Source organism: Falco punctatus (genome assembly GCF_963210335.1).
Source record: "Falco punctatus genome assembly, chromosome: 2".
In the NCBI taxonomy this organism is placed as follows: Eukaryota; Metazoa; Chordata; class Aves; order Falconiformes; family Falconidae; genus Falco; species Falco punctatus.
Window position 1 is genome coordinate 27,524,121 of NC_137581.1, and position 17,145 is coordinate 27,541,265.

Sequence of the window (17,145 nt, forward strand, 5' to 3'; positions counted from 1 at the left end):
ATCTTAACTCCCAAGAAGTGGAACGTTGATACAGATTATTTTGATGTCCTCCTATAGAAAAATATAAATATTAGCATCTCAAGAAATAGTCTGTATATCTCAGGTTTTATATTTTAGTAAATCCAAGGATCTATATGCTCCTTTCATTTGTTCTGTATTTGAATAACGATCCTCAAACTACAAATACTATTGTTTCTGACACAACAAACAGAAAATATTACAGAATCACAGAATCATAGAATGGCTGAGGTTGGAAGGGACCTCTGGAGGTCATCTGGTCCAAGCTCCCTGGTCAAGAGGGTTTTTGAATATCTCTTCAGAGGAGTACTCCACATCCTCTCTGGGCAACCTGTGCCAATGCTTACCCTCACAGTGTTTCAGTTTGTACCCAGTGCCTCATGCTCTGTCACTGGGCACCACCAGATAGAGCCTGGCTCCATCTTTACACCCTCCCTTCAGGTATTTATAGATGTCAACGAGATCCCCCCTCAGCCTTCTCTTCAGAAGCCTGAACAGTCCCAGCTCTCAGCCTTTCCTCACTGGAGGGGTGCTCTATTCACTGCATTGTCTTCACGGCCCTTCATTGGACTCTCCACAGTATATCCATGCTTCTTGTGTACTGGGGAGACCACAGCTGGGCACAGTACTCCAAGTATGGTCTCACCAGTGCTGAGCAGAGGGGAAGCGTCACCTCCCTTGACCTGTTGGCAACACTGTCAAACGCAGCTGAGTATAACATTGGCCTTGTTTGCAACAGGGGCACATTGCTGGCTTGTGTTCAACTTGAGGTCCACCAGAACCCCCAGTTCCAGTTTTGTCAAGATGCTTTCCAGCTGGGGAGCCCACAGCATATATTGATGCCTGGGGCTGTTCCTCCCCAGGTGCAAGGCTTTGTACTCCCTGTTGAAGTTCATGAGGTTCCTGTTGGCCCATTTCTCCAGCCTGTCAAAGTCCCTCTGGATGGCAACATGACCTTCTGGCACACCAGCCACTGATCCCAGCTTGGTGTCATCTGCAAACTTGCTGAGGCTACACTTTGCCCCATCATCCAGATCATTAATGAAGATGCTGAACAGGACTGGGCCTAGTATTGACCCCTGGGGTACACCACTAGTGACTGGTCTCCAGCTAGACTTCTTGTCACTGATCACCATCCTCTAGGCCCAACCATTTAGCCAGTTTTCAATCCACCTCACTATCTGCTTATTCAGTGCATACATCAAGAGCTTGTCTGTGAGAATCTTAAAGGAGACAGTGTCAAAGGCCTTACTGAAGTCCAGCTAGACAATGTCTGCTGATCTCCCCTTGTCTACTGGACCAGTCATTTCATCATAGAAGTTTATCATGTTGGTCAAGCATGACTTCCCTTTGGTAAAGCCACACTGAGTACTCCTGAAGAATTTCTTGTCCTTCATGTGCCTGGAAATAATTTCCAGGATTAGCTGCTCCATCACCTTCCCAGGGATCAAGGTGAAAGTGACAAGTCTGTAGTTCCCTGGGTCCTCCTTCTTGCCTCTCTTGAAGATAGGGGTGGACATTTGTTTTCCTCCAGTCTGCTGGCATCTCTCCCAGTTGCCATGGTTGGTCAAAGATTATAAAGAGTGGCCTTGCAATGACATTGGCCAAATTCCTCAGCACTCAGCACCTGATGGGTGCATCCTGTCAAAGATCATGGACTTACATATGTCCAGTCTACTTAAGTATTCCTTGACCTGATCCTCTTCCACCAGGGGTACATCTTCCTTACTCTAACCTTTCCCTCTGTGTCTGGGACCTGGGATTCCTGAAGGATGGTCTTGCTAGTAAAGACTGAGGCAATGAAGTCATTGACTACCTCATCTGTTTCTATGTCCTGTGTCTCCTGGTCCCCCATCTCATTGACCAATAGGGTCACATTTTCCCTAGTCTTCCTTTTGTCTCCTGTGCCCTTCTAGTTGACATTGACATCCCTGGCCAGATTAAATTCTCTTTGGGCTTTAGCTTTCCTAACTTGGCTTTTGGATGCTTGGACATTATTTCTGGTTTCCTCCCAGGTTACCCATACCTTCTTCCACTCTCTTTATGCTTCCTTTTTTGTCTACGTGTTGCCAGGAGCCCTTTGCTCATCCACTCTGTCCTCCTGGAATTTTTGCCTGACTTCATATGCATTGAGATAGAATTATGTCTCAAGGAGGTGATCTTTGAATGTTAACCAGATTTCTGCCCCCTCCCAACAACTCTGCCACTTCCCACTCCCCCTTCCCTGCAGGGTCTTATTCTACAAGACTTTCCTAAGCAGATCTTGGAATAAGCCAAAGTCTGCTCTCCCGAAGCTAAGTGCTGTAAGATTGTTTATTACTTACCTTCCTGCCCTCAGAATCTTGAACTCCACATCTCATGATTGCTGCAGCTGTGACTGCCTTTGATCTTCACATCCCTAAATAAGGCCCTTGTGTTGGTGAGCATAAGGTTCAGAAGAGCATGTGTCCTTGTTGGCTCCTCCACTTGGAGGAGGAATTTAACATTAATGCACTCCAGGAACTTCCTGGGTTGTTTATATTCTTCTATTTTCTGTCCAGCAGAAACTGGGGTGGTTGAAGTCCCCCATGAAGACCAGGGCCTGTGAATGTGACGCTGGTTCTACCTGTATGTGGAGGGCCTCATCCGCTTTTCCACGGGTATTCGTTCAGAGAACTGACATAAAGGTTAGACATACAGTTGGTCAGAGAGGTTTTGCTGGCACCAATTTTCTATTGGAAACCACAGTTTTTATCAGGTCATAAGTATTTGACCAAATTGATCTGAATGCTTTTCTTGGAAAAATGAACAAGCAAACTGTAACTGTCTGCTTTCATATGTTGCAACAATTTTGATTTTTTTAAAGGCATATTTTTTTAAGAAATAATTATGTATATGAAATGTGTTGACTTGATACAAATGAAATGTTTTTCTGAGTTCAGAACAGTTTTCCCTCTAGAAAATTCTTTTGTAAAAAAATGAGAAATATGTGTGGTTATATTAAATTTTGAAATCTTGTCACCCATAGGGAGTTTCCACCCTTTGCACAGTTCTGTTCACAAATATACGTAGGAATGTATTTTAGTATTAAGCATGAGAAAATGTAAACAAGAATATCCTCAACATAATAATGCTAAGAAAAATGACACTAGTGGTGTTGATTGAAATTAGGCATACTTATAAAATATGCTAGCAAAAACTACAGCTCATGATTTCCACTAATAAGTGCGAGTGTGGGTGGATGTATGTATGTTTACTTCTTAGGAGAGAATAATATGGAAGGAACTGATTGAAATCTGATTAAGTTGAATAATCTGCATAGTGGACAACAAAACGTTTAATAGGACAGATGACCAAATCTGATTTCTCAGAAGATGGTTTCTTCCATTCTCAGCCTTGCAGATTTCTACTGAAGCAAACGACTGCTGTGTCCTTCCTTCTACTCTTTAGCTGGAATGTTGCACTGAAAAAAAACCTGACAAAAAGTCCCCATAGGTTGACTATTCAAATGGTTACTGGATATTGCTTTAATAAGAAGGTGATTTCCCAGCAAAAGCATTGACCACATTACAGAATTAACCATGAATTATGTTACAGAATAAGCAATCAGTATTTGGCTAAAGTTCTAGGAGTCACACTAAATGTTGTCTATCTTGAATATAATTACAAAATATGAATATTTTGATAGCCTTGGCTTTCAAAAGAATTTTTGAGTTATAGACTGAGTCATAATTTCAGGGAAGTAATTTCAATTTTTTGTGGTGATATTGGTCCCACTGAATAATATGTTTTTCAGAATAAGTGAAAAAATGGCTAAGTAGTCTATGCCATTTGAATAAAAATAAAATAATAAAAAACCCATAAATAAATCTTAAATATTGACATAAATATTGCAAATGTTTGTTCTGATAGCTAATGCCATGAAGTTAGAAACTATTTCCACAAACAGCACAACAGATTTCCTATCTTTCATAAAATCAGGAAAAAACAAAAGAAGTGTGCCACTTAAGCATTTGCAAAAGTGACAAGTAAAAGGAAGCTCCAGGTGTTTAGTATATCTATCTGTTATTAGTTTAAATGACTGCAAAACAATCCCAAATAGCTGTGGGAGTGCAGTTTAACAGTTTCCTACCATGACACTTTTATTGTGCCTTATTCTTTGCTTATGCAGACACTGCCAGGTATTTCCGTTATCCCAGGAGTGCATGAAGGTTATAGTGTTTAAGCAGACTCACAGGGAGAGAATTTGGGTTTGAAAGTCACTATAATTAAATACCCTCTCCCTCAGTATTTTCCTATAGATTGGGTTCCGTTCATATTCAACAGAAGGAGGACTAGGATCAGCAGATGTTATAAGGTCAAATTCAAAGCATGTGTAGAAATTAATTAGTAAGTGAATTAGATAACTGTAGATTTTTAAGCAGTGACGAGACACAAGCCTGAGAAAAAGCCACCTTTTCCACTCAAAACTAGGAAGCAAGACTGAAATCTGTGTGTATTTGTGCTGTTTGCCAAAGCACACGCTTTCAGAGGCGCTGATAATTAGGTCTAGTAAGGACTGTAAAAGGATGTGTAGCCCACCTCCTAGTCCCAAGAATATAACATCTAAGTCATTCCTCATTGATATTTATCTAACCACTTATGCTAGAATGGCTGTGACCAGCAAATCAAATGTGGTGCTTTGACAACTGCCCCATCACAGAGTTTTTCCCATTATCTAACTTGAATCTTCCTTCCTAAAATTTCAGTTCTTATCTTCTTTTCCTATCTCCTGTAGGCCAGGAAAACAGCCTTCCATTTTGCAGCAACTTTCTATGTACTTGAACTGTTACAAGAATTCTTTTCATCCTCTCTCCTTTAAACTAAACACGCCCATTTTGTTTGATCTTTTCTTGTTGGTCTTGTTTCCTAGACCATAAGCATCCTCTTGCTCTGCACTCAGAGATACCTTCCCATCGTCCTATGCAAATTTTCCATGAACATGGTGGACTCAATTTCAAAATCTGTTTACCTCAGATTTAAAAAGAGGGAAGAAATGAACCAGATACTTGGAGCACTGACAAAACATGAATTCAAACTTGAAGTTGCACTAAAGGAATTCTGCTCCCAAATTCATTTTAATCATACAGACTTGTTTGATAAGTCAGTGTTTTCCATAAATCTTGAATCAATGTTTTATTCCTCATCACTAGTTATTTTCAGATTTATCCCTGAAATCTGTATCTTGGAGATGAGTCATGTGTGACATTGTTTCAATATTTAATTCTTAAAATGGCACACATTTAATGAAGATGAACATCTCATGGTTTATTCAAACATTATGAGGCTAAGAATTTAGAAAAATGTTATTTGCAGAAAATGGTCACATATGTTGGGTAACGCCCCCAAAGGGTTCAGTTTATTATTCAATTTATTATTAGGAAAACCATTAATTTAAACAGAGTAAGGTGACCTCTTTGACTCAAGATGATTTAAGTACAGACGAATTATTTTGATTTTGTTGAGGCCCACTTTTGTCTATTGGTAAATTAAATTTAAAGAAAAAGTTTTGCTGGTTTCATGTCAAGTACTTGTAAGCCAGTACTGTGTAGCCTACAGAAAGGATAATGTTTCTATTGCATTCTTAGAGATATGCAGCCCTAACAGAAGAACATCTGCTTTTCAAATGTAGTGGTTTTCAATGAACAATGATGAGGATGCATGGGGAAATACTTGCTTTTATTTGGCATATATGTTTGAAATCAGCCTGTACAAGAATATTTTTAAATTTTACTGCGGAGAAAACAATATAATACTTTGATTAGTCAGCTCTGGGATATTTTTGTGAAATCTATGTGTTTATTTTATGAACAAGGCAGCCTTTTTTTACTTTGAATGCTGTCTCTATTTCTAGTTTTTTTGAGCAGAGATTTCAGCATTTCAGAGGGATTTGTTAGGAAACCAGGGTTCTTACAGAAAAAGTGAAAAGGAAAGGTTTCAAAGTGGAATTTTAAGCTAGTATTTAGCAGACTATGTATTTAAACAGTTATACAGTTAATTAGAAAATCACTTAGTTGCTTTAAATCCTATGTATACTTCATATTTATGTGTTGCTTATATATAGTTACTTCATATTTATGTGTTGCTTATATATAGTTATGTCAAAAATTGAAAATGAGTGCAGGGAAAAGAGTTGCTCTTGAGACGTTGACTTGGTATATTACCTACTCAATTCTTACTTTTGCAAATCTGACTCAAACAGAATAGCATTAACTTACTGGAGTAATCCTATTAAAGATCTAATCTGAAAAGTTTACACACACACTTAGCTTTACAGCCTCTGAATATTCCCATTGAAATTAGTGGAAATACTGCCAGGCCTTTGGGTTATTCAGCAAAGTATTTCAGTATATATTCAAGTCCCTTTACCTTTCAAGGGACATAAGACCAGGTTTATAATTTAGGAAAAGATTATGAGATCAGTTTCTCATGCTCCAGGTATGCAGTTCAGCCAACATCTTTGGCTTCTTTTACCTCCTCTACTCAGCTACAAGCATATTATATAGCAGTCTCTTCAAGCAGAAGAATGGTTTTCTTTACGTGAGTTAAGTATTAAAGGTATAAGCAGTGATATACTAAAATATAATGCCACAGATAGTGTAAATTAACATGTAGGTCCTGATTTAGACACCATTTAGGCAGGTATTTAAAGGCAGCTGTGTTCACTTAAAAGTTTACATATGCATGACCCTTGTGGCAACACCTGTATGTTCATAGCAAGGGGTTGTTCTCTGGCCCTAAGGCAACCTCCACTGCACACAGAAAGCTAAACTAAGCTGTCTTGCCTCAACCACTTTCCCAAAACCAGGGCTGCTGTATCCAAATTACCCACAGGGAACAGTCCATGGGCTTGTCTGCTTCTGAACAGTGCCCAGGAGCTCCTGGAAAATTGCTAACTGGGCAAAGCCAAAAGCCTTCCAGGGACTGTGCTGAGAAGTCAACGTGAGGGATGACTGCATGCTGGTGTTCAGGCCTATGTCCTGGACCTCGTTAGCTTTCTGGAACAGCCATGTCTATTAGGGGCAGTGATGTGGAGAACAGATGTCTACAACTAAAATTTAAATAGCACATTGAATGCGAATAGACTATCTGAATGCAAAAAAAAGTCTCTGGCTGTTCACATTTCATGTTAATACTAACCATCCAACCACACACAATAAGGGAAAACAAAAGCAATTTTAAACAGACTGTTTTTCTCCTTAGAACATAAAGAACATTTACACTGTATCTACAGAATGAGATTCGTTGCACCTAACTTCAGCCATCTGAAAAAATAAGTATCTCATTTAAACCAATTTTCTAGGTCACCTCTGCAGATTGTGAAGAAAGAAGATCATTCTAAGGAAGTGATACATTGCACCCTGAGCTATGTGGCTCCAACAGAAGGCATGAATTGTGTGTTTCTCTGGAATTCCACTTTTAGTTATGTTCAAGGAAAACTGTAAAATGAAAGAGCTTAGACAAGAAGCCTAACATTTAGATGTCAAAGCGATGTGAGATAAATCTCATCCTGGATGTCCAGTCAACTCAGGATGACTTTTGACGACCCAAAAGATTACCAAATAATGATAGTAAACATAAAATGAACAGACAATTGCTGACACAGCAGTGACCATTATATGCGTTAATAAAATACAGCAATATTTGTCGTTCAGCTGACAGTCTACCTACCTGCAATTCTAAATTTGAGTTGTGTTTACCAACACAGTAAAATTGCCCTGTCATCTATACATCCAGTAGTTTACTGCCCATAAGGTATCATGTCCTGAATGTGTTTCCCAAATAATTTATAAAACTCCTTGAGATACATGCCTCATTAATATATTACCCTGAATTATTAGTTACAAATATATTTCCCAAAAATTGTATTTTTTTTTGTCCTGAATTAAAAAAAAATCTTTGATTCTTCCCATGGGGTTGCAAATAGTTTTATAAAAGCATTTCTCCCTCTGGATCATTTGCTAAAAGCTTGTTTAAGATACAGTTTTCACCGATTTCTTTCAATTACTTTTGACATTCAAATTCTGGTTAAATCATAACCATATTGTTCTGTCTTAGATTGGAAGAAGGAAGCTTTAGGAGGGGTTCTCTCACTGAAGTCTTTTAAATGGGAGATTTTGTGTAGTTAGTGATTAATATGAGGCACCTTCAGCTGTATCATTACTTTTTTTCCGAACAGTCCACTGACTTTTCTGGAAGAACCTTCATTGAATCATATAATTGGATTTAGATAAATATTTTTGTCCTCTGGCAAAAAAATCTGGAAGTGGTGAATTGCCAGCAATCATTTGTGAAAATTTTCCAGCAACTGCTGTGTGAAATAGTGGTACAGCTTTATGGCAGTGTTAAATTTTTATTGGTTTTAGTTTAGAACTTATTTTGTGGTGAGAAATTTCTTCAATTAAAATTGACTAGCCTATGCTGTCACAGCAGTCTCCAAACTAGCCAGCTACAGCAAGGTCTTTTACCATCTCATACCAACATACTCTTCATGCCAGTCCCTCTGCTACTTTCTCCTAGGCTCTCCTCATCCAGAACACCCTCTCCCTCCCTCTCCCTCCCTCTCCCTCCCTCTCTCTCCCTCTCTCTCCCTCTCTCTCCCTCTCTCTCCCTCTCTCTCTCTCTCTCTCTCTCTCTCTCTCTGTCTTCTCTCTGCTTCTTCCTCCTCTCCCTTCCTCGGCTGCTCTCCCTTCCTTGGCTGCCCAACCCCTTAACAGAACCAGCCACAGCTGCACCTTATCTACATTGGCCAACCCACCGCCCCTGAAGCCAGCCCACAGCTATGTATTATCAATGTTAATTAACCCAGTTTCATTCCTCTACACTATGTGAGTTGTCTTTTGGATACTATGAAGTGTCAATAGTATCCAAAAGCATTATACAGCTCAGATGCAAGACTTGATAGTTCTTCACCTCTAATTTCAGTGTGTTCCTTTGTCCTGACAGCAAAAAAATTAGCAGGACTAGTATACGAGCTCATTTTCTTACACAGAATTATCCTTCTAAAAGCTTCAAAATACATACAATACATGGTAGACCAAAGTTCTCTACAAATCCTTTTTTTATTTTCTTTCACTTACACTTGCAAGAAGTGGCCACTGTTGGGCCAAATGAAAAACATCTGGAGGAAAAAGAATAAAGGTGAGAGAACCTGATAGATACCAAAAGAAGCAGAAATTCTAGATATGCTAATCTTTGAATTTTGAAAAGTTATCTTTGTTGTCAGGCGTACATGAGTATTTTTTACATGGAGATTTACAAAAAACCCACAACAAATATGCCTTTTATGACAGCTTGTTTTAATGGAAAATTATTTTCAGCAAAATGAATCAGAGTTGTGATATAGATCAGTCACTTTTGCTTTGAATGTCAACACTTTTGCTAGTATTAAAACGACCTCCATTGTGCATGGTTTAATTTACTTGGGGAGCCAACTAAATATATATAGATGATACTGAGGAATTTTAATGTTGGATGAGAGTAATATGAAAAGGCTTAATGTGTTTTGATTAATCCAGTTTAAATTCACACCTCTAACCACTTTAGATTAACTGTCCTGAGTTTCCTGTTAAGTACAGGAAAGCAGCTTTACCATATTCTTTTCTGCTGGTGAGCAGGAAAGGCCTGGAAAAAAGCTTTCGTAGCACAGAATACAACTGAAACACAGTACAGTACTACAGGTCAACTAGTTATTTTACCTCTATCTATTACACAACTTTTAAATGCCTTAGAAGAGATATTTTGCAAAAGTATGTTTAGGTTGCCTGCTGAACTTTGGCTTCCAAATGACTGCTGACTTTCAGGCATTAAACACTATTGGTGCCCTTGAAAATTTTGCATCAGTCCCCCAGAATTCTTTAATTCACTCTAGAGCAATGTCACTCCCTCCCACCCTCCAAAGCAAGAGGAAAATTGTGTGAAAAATGCCCTAACGGCTCATAGTAAACACTCAGAAATTCAGAACAGTGAGTTAGTGAGTCACCCTGGCCTTCTGCTCTTCAGGAATGCCAGTGCTCATGAAACCTACAGTAAACCCCTGTTGAAGGCTGTTCATGTATGTTCTGAAGGCAGCATGCTGGTGGGCCAGAAAGACAGTGAAACTACTCCTTGAGCGTTCATGTGTTATACTGAGCCATTACCCCTCTTATATGTAACCAAGCCAACCATCCTGGATGCCAAAAAGTGTAAAGCTTGGGATGCTGTGGGGTAGTATTAAACTCAATTCAGCAGAGCAAACACTTAAAGAAGCAAAAGAAACAAATCACGCCTTCAGCTGTGTAGGAACCCCAGAGACCTTGCCAAACCTGTGAGAAACAGACCACCTCCCGAGATTTTCTCACTGGTTGTATGATAGGGTAATTGGAGGATTTCACAACTAACTTCAGGTATCTGTATGGCTCTTTACTTCATGCTTTATGTGACAGAAGTGTAGCATTTCTGTTTTAATTCCAAAATGGTCTGGACCATAGGGTGTAATATAACCAGTGACAAGTGTCTTATTATTTTCTAGTAAAGTTAATGGTATTTCTGTTCTATCAGGATTAGAAAAGCTAATAATACATATTTAATAAATAAATTCAATAAATTAATGCAAACTATAATTTTACATATTTACAGGCACAGTAAAATACATATGATGATGAAATTAGCACCTTCTATCAGGAATCCTTTTATCCAGTCATTTATGACACTAAGTTCTGAACTGACATTAATCAAACTAAATACCCAGTCCCCAAAGCTGGGAACCACTCTTGGACATTCTCCACACAGTTCTGACTTGAACATATGGGTTTACCCTTTTCTTTCATCTCAGTCAGCTGTTGTAATATCTGGTGACTTTAAATTCCACATTCACATTTCGTCTATGCTGAAGTTCAGTCATTTTTATGAAGTTTAGCATATTTAAAAGGAAAGGCCAGTTAGAAGACACTGTTGTTTAGCCAAATGATTACACAGATATGCAATCTCTTACCTTCCCCACAAAACTCTCCCCCTCTCCCCAATATATTTTTTTCCTGTTTTCTCAAATATAAACAAGGAAATCACTATTTTTTTCCTTTAGAAGGATCAAAAAACTAAGTGATCGATAAACCTGTATTCAGAGTGATCACTTCAGCACTTAAGTCTGGCTGGAAGAAGATCCTGGACCATGACCCCCAGTACACAGATGCAGAACATAGGAATGTAAGGCAACATGGTAGCACTGGAAGTTTTCAGATATGCCTGTCTTCTTGACATTTTTTAGTGGGTAACTCAATCTGCTTACTGTAAATCCCTTCTGATGCCTCTAACTACCCCCCTGCATTCAAATAAAAACAGTAGAAATCTAACCTATTTCTAGGATCTGATTCCAAAATCAAGTGTGATTTCCAACACTAATCACTTTGATATTGTTAAGAACTTAATGTTAACAAAATGACACTAAATAAGGTTGTTCACTAGGTAGTGTGTTTTATATAGAGTCACACATAATGTGGATTATTGCACAAAGTACAGACTATTTAGAACCAAGTGCTGAGTTGGACAGATTTGATCTATTATGACAAATTCTCAGATCCTGCCTTTCGTTATCAAATAATCAGGATTCATCCCTCAGTCAATGTAGTGTCATATCTACTATCACCTTAATATATAGAAACCTAACCTAGTCTGTAAAAATCTGCACCCCTGGAATGCTGCTATGTTAATGTGTATGACGTTGTTCTTTGCTAGTGTGGGAGCCAGCCTGCATTTCTGGAAGCAGAGTGCTCATTAAAAAAACTTATGCAGTAATAAGCTATCTAGAATATAAACTATTCTAAAAAACCTGCCACTTGAAAGTCTGACACTAAAACTTGTGTAGGACTCAGCTGGATAATTTCCACTAACTCAAAAGCAATCATCCATGCCAAACCCTATGCATCGTTTTGAATTATTTTTAGGATTATGTGTTCAGGTATCATGAAAAAACCATACAACTCTTTGAAACACAATTCCTGTAATTACTATTTCAGAACTATTACAGCTCTTCATATTAATCCTTGTGTTTCTGAAGTGTCTATCTAAGTTCTGATTTCTAAATTGCAATAGTTATTGCGGATTGCAAATGGCTCCAATTCGACCATGTGCAGAATTTGATGCTTCACATTAAAAGAACCTTATACGTTCAATTCTTAAATAGTATCTGGAGTCAGACAGATCCACAGGATAGAGGTATTGTATTGAAGCAGTTGGTTTGCACAAACCCCGAGCTGTCAGGGAGCAGCAGGAGCAGTGCTTCTCTGCAAGCAGGTGAGCCCAGAGCTAACGAGACAGGCAGGACAGACCCATGGTACCCAAACAAGAAGAACACAGCAGGTCTGGGGTTGGTAACCAGGGCAGCCAATGGCCCCAGCTGCCAGAGAAGTCTGTAGTGATGCGGCAGATCTGAAGATCTTCCAGGCTATGGGTGAGAGATGGAGGGCAAAACAGGACAGAGCCTGGTAAAATGCTAGTCCTTAGTGGGAGCACCTCAATCCTCAGCTGGGCTGCATGCTGATATGATTTTAAGTAGTAGAACCCCAAACTTAATGGTACCCAAGATGGCTGTTTGCAAAAGCAGATGAATGCTTGTTTCAGCTGACTCCAGAAACAGCTGTTTCAGTATGAAAAAGGTGAGTGTGGGGGTGTGGAGAAGGCCAAATAACAGGGAGCAGAGCTGGGGCACCATACAGAGAATATCTTCCAGCAAAGGCTTTAGGCTATGCAGACGCAACCCGAGAAATCTAGTGGTAAAATAGAACAGATGGGAATGCATTCATATGTATGCAGCGTGATTTTCAGGCTTTGTCTTTTGCATTGAAATACATGTTGAGAGCTGTAAAGTGAAGGCTAGCAATATATTCACTTATAGATTTTAATACGTATTATTTCAAGTTTATCCTTTTTATCAAAAATATTGCTTACTGGGGTTTATGTTTTTATAGAGATTTCTGTGGGAATAAAGTGCTTGATTCAAGAAATACTGTGATTCTCCTTTTAGGTAAGTCTGCTGCTTATCAGGGTTTTAGGGAAAGGAGCTCTGTGCCTGAATTCTGAGCAACGTTTCTTCAAGAGCAAGAGGAGTGAGAAATCTGAATTAGGTTGAAGACCAGAATAGCACTGAACACAATAAATTTATACAGACTTTGACCTCTAGATCCTTTTTTCCTTTACACATCTATCTGAAGTTTATAAAACGTTTCAATTTGTTTGAACAACCATGAAGGTCAACTCCAAAGCTCTTGTTTTTATTTTCATGTGCTCTGGAGTTGTTTTTTGTCATTAAAGTTGTATTCCTCATCCTGATCCCTTCCATTTACTGACTGTTTCAGCCCTGTAATGTGCCAAAAGTTTGAAAATTACCATAAGAAATGAAGAGTAATTTACAGTAATCACTAGCATTAAGTACAGCTGTTAAAAAAAGTTTTAAGATCCCTAACATCGATAATCAACAGAAAGCTCAAAAAGGCAATTCTACTAATCTGTGTAAAAGTAAGCTGTCCTCCTTAGTGTGACTTTTTTGACTCCATGCAATTATTTGTTACTTAGTCTGATGATTTAGCAATTGAAGCTGTCTAAGATGAAAGTGGAAAATATGTGCTGTGGAAAAGACATACTGCTCCTATTCCTGAAGTAACTGGTATCAGGAAGGGTCTAACACCAGCTTCTCTCTGGAATTGTCACATTTTTCTCTCTCTCAAACAACATTTTGAAGGGTAAATGGCATTTTCTGCTTTGAAAAAAATACAGTAACTCCCATCATTTGGAGCATCAGTGCTAATTAGCTAGATTAAAAACTTAGGAACCAAGTCACTTTTTGAGAGAACACAAAGCCTCCACTGACACTGAAAGCAGAGCACTTAATGTCTTTATGTTAAAGTTATGTATTAAGAAGTAGGAGACAAAGATAAATCTCATTAGAAAGTTAGAATCCCATCAGCGGTACATACTTGTGTCTGGGATTCCCAGTGCATATATTCCTGTAGTATATATTGAGAAACGTAACTGACCTTGAAAGACTTGTAGCTTTTTTATTGGTATGTCACTACATCATCTAACTGTTCTCAAATCCTCATTTTATCACAGCTGGGAAGGACTACTTGTAAAAAGATGATAATCACTGCAGACTTTTCACAGAACTCACAATAGATCCCCTCCCAATGGTTCGTTCTACACCAAAGCAAATAAAAAAATAAGTGAGTGGAGACTTGATGGTCTGGAGATCTGCATTCTCTGGGAAGCTTAGTGGCATAAGGGGAATTTTTTCCCATACAGAATTTACTGTTCCAAAATATGTGAAGGAATAAAATGTTACTAGTACCATACTATGTTATTTTTTTTCTAAAATGAGAACAGCGTGGGTGGGTGATAAACTCAGGGGAGTGAAAATGTCCATTACTAACAGCTGACTATGTTATCTTTTCAGTGAGCAAAAAATCTGCATTGGGAGACACTTGTGAAACGGTCTTTTCTTGTTTGCTGTTCTTTGACTTGACTATATTTTTATTTGGTTATTTATGTTCTGTCAAATTCTCATTTATTATATCAGATTGCAAAGTGTAATAAGAAAAACAGAAGGTAAATAAGAGGTGCTAATAATAATTCAAAGGACTAGTGATTTTTCTTTAGACATTTCTGTTTGCAAGGCACTGAATCAGATCCTCATCAAGGAATAGATTTTATTAACATGGATAACATAAAAAGATCAGTGTTTCTTCCTATTAACTTCGATCTTTTTGATATATATATTCTGTGTCAGAGTAAGCTGGACTTATATGTGGGTACTTAGCGCTGTTTTCTCTTTTGAAAAAAAAAAAACTTCTCTTGAGCCCTTTGGTGTTCTGAGGATAACTTTTGGTCATGGGTAATTCCAAAATGCAATAAATGGATGTGGGGGAATCAGCTGACCAGATTTAGTTTGTTTAGTTTCCCTTCTACATTGGGGAAGAAATAAAGTAGATTACACTAGATCAGTCAAACCTGAGTTCAGTACCTCATTCAGAGTGCTGAAACTCCTTGGCAAAGCTAAGTAACATCTGCAAAGACTTGGGCGGATGTTATGTAGAGCTATGATACGCTCAACACACACTGCAAACTGTTTAAAATTATAATTTTTTAACTCTTTCACGTGGACATAGTGTATCTATAAAGAATAAATTTGTATTCTTTATGAAAATTTGCTGGGCTATATAATTGCACATATACATTATACATACATTTGTTTGTATGCCTATTTGTGTGTGCTTCATTTTATTTTCAAAATACCATCTTAGATCTCAACCCCTATCTTACCACACTCAGAAATTATACCAAATGAATATAATTACCAACCCCCCCCCATCAGGTTTTACTTTTAATACCATGCGATTTTAAAGCTGTTTGTTAAAAAGATTTAGTAGAAACAAAACATATGTGTTGTTAGTGTTGTTAGTTTAGCTTACCATTACAGATTTTCCTTAGAGATATACGTAAAAAACCCAAAGAAACAAAACAGAAAGCTCACAACAAAAATCTTTGATTTACAAAGCTATTTTCCATGGAATATAAAAGTGGATTTCCCTTATCTCCCACAAAACCGTTAATTTAAGCCAACTCTTTCTTATCTGTCTTTTTAAATTTTCTATATTAGATACCAAGTCCTAAACAGTTTTTTTTATTGAGTGTGTACTTATAACCATCACTTCTAGTATTGCCCTAAAGGGTGCAGTCTTTTGCTGTACAAAAAGATTTTCCTGCCCTAGGAAGCTGCTAACAGCTCTGATCTATAAAGCAATTATGCATGCACTGTGGTTTTAAATGTTCGATTTCCCTTACTGAGCTTTCAGTAGACTTAAGAGTGATCTGCACATTAGCAGATCTAACCCTATGTACTTGATGACACAGGTGCTGGTGAGATGGGGAAGCAACAGTTTTGGGAGGGAAATGGGACATCATAAATCATTTTGTGTACTTCCAAGAAAAAATTCGAACCTGATACTGCTCATCCCTAGAATTTTTTTATATTTCAACATTAGTATTTATAGACAACTAAGGAAAAAAAGAAAACTATCAAAATGAAATAGGAACTTTTCAAAAGCTTTCTGACATTTTACTTCTGAAGTTTTGCTTGAAACAAATAATTTTCTAAGTGGATACGTTTTATTGGAGGCCAGCATGGTGTTGCATGATATCTGTTTGAATTAGTATGTTTTATTAGATTTAAAATTTATGTGTCTTATCTTTTTAGACTCCTCTTTGACAAGCTTTGTGGACAGAAATGTCTTCATAATATGCTGCAGTCAGTTTTTTCAGTCTGTTGTTCAGGTGGGCTGATCACAGTAAGTTATGAAAGATATATTATGAATAGGAATCTTGCCTTGGGGTGGAAGGGTTAGGATCCACCAATATATTTTCCTAAGATTTGTGTCTGGTACAAATAAATGCTAAATTGGTCAAAAAGTAGAGGATAAAAGAAGATAAAAAAGAAAGAATAATAAGAAAAAAGAAAAAAAAAATTAGAACTGAGTCAGTACTACTCCTGAAATCTTTGACATTTTATGTCTTTCTCCCCTCACACATCATATGGGTGGAAAATAATTTAGTTTTCTAATCAATCTGGTTGAGTAGTTTTACTTATGAAAATTTTGCACAAAACCTGAGAGTGCTGAGTAGCAAACTAAGTTGTGAGAATAACGAAGTCGTTTAATTTTTTTATACATATTGCAGCAGAAGCATTCCTTAATGTTGGTTTCAAGTGTGAGTTTATATGCTACCTCAAGAAGGCCCATCACATGCATAGTATGAAGAGAAAGTGAATGAATAGTAATGATGGTGAAATTATTACAGGAATAGAAGGCATGCACTGGGACTCTGAAAGAAATTCATACTGATGTTTACATTTGCAAAGAATGTTCTCCAGGAAAATATTTTTTTAACAAAAATATCCCTATGTAAAGGGATAAAATTTATCAGACTATGTAATGTGTTATCATAATGTTCTTTTCAGCTGGCACTGAATACAACTAAACATGCACAGGTAAACTCCTGACTGTTAGTATGTACTTGACCCAAATCATACAAGCATGAACAACTCCATGAGCTGGTAAAACAGATAATTAAATCACTCATTTA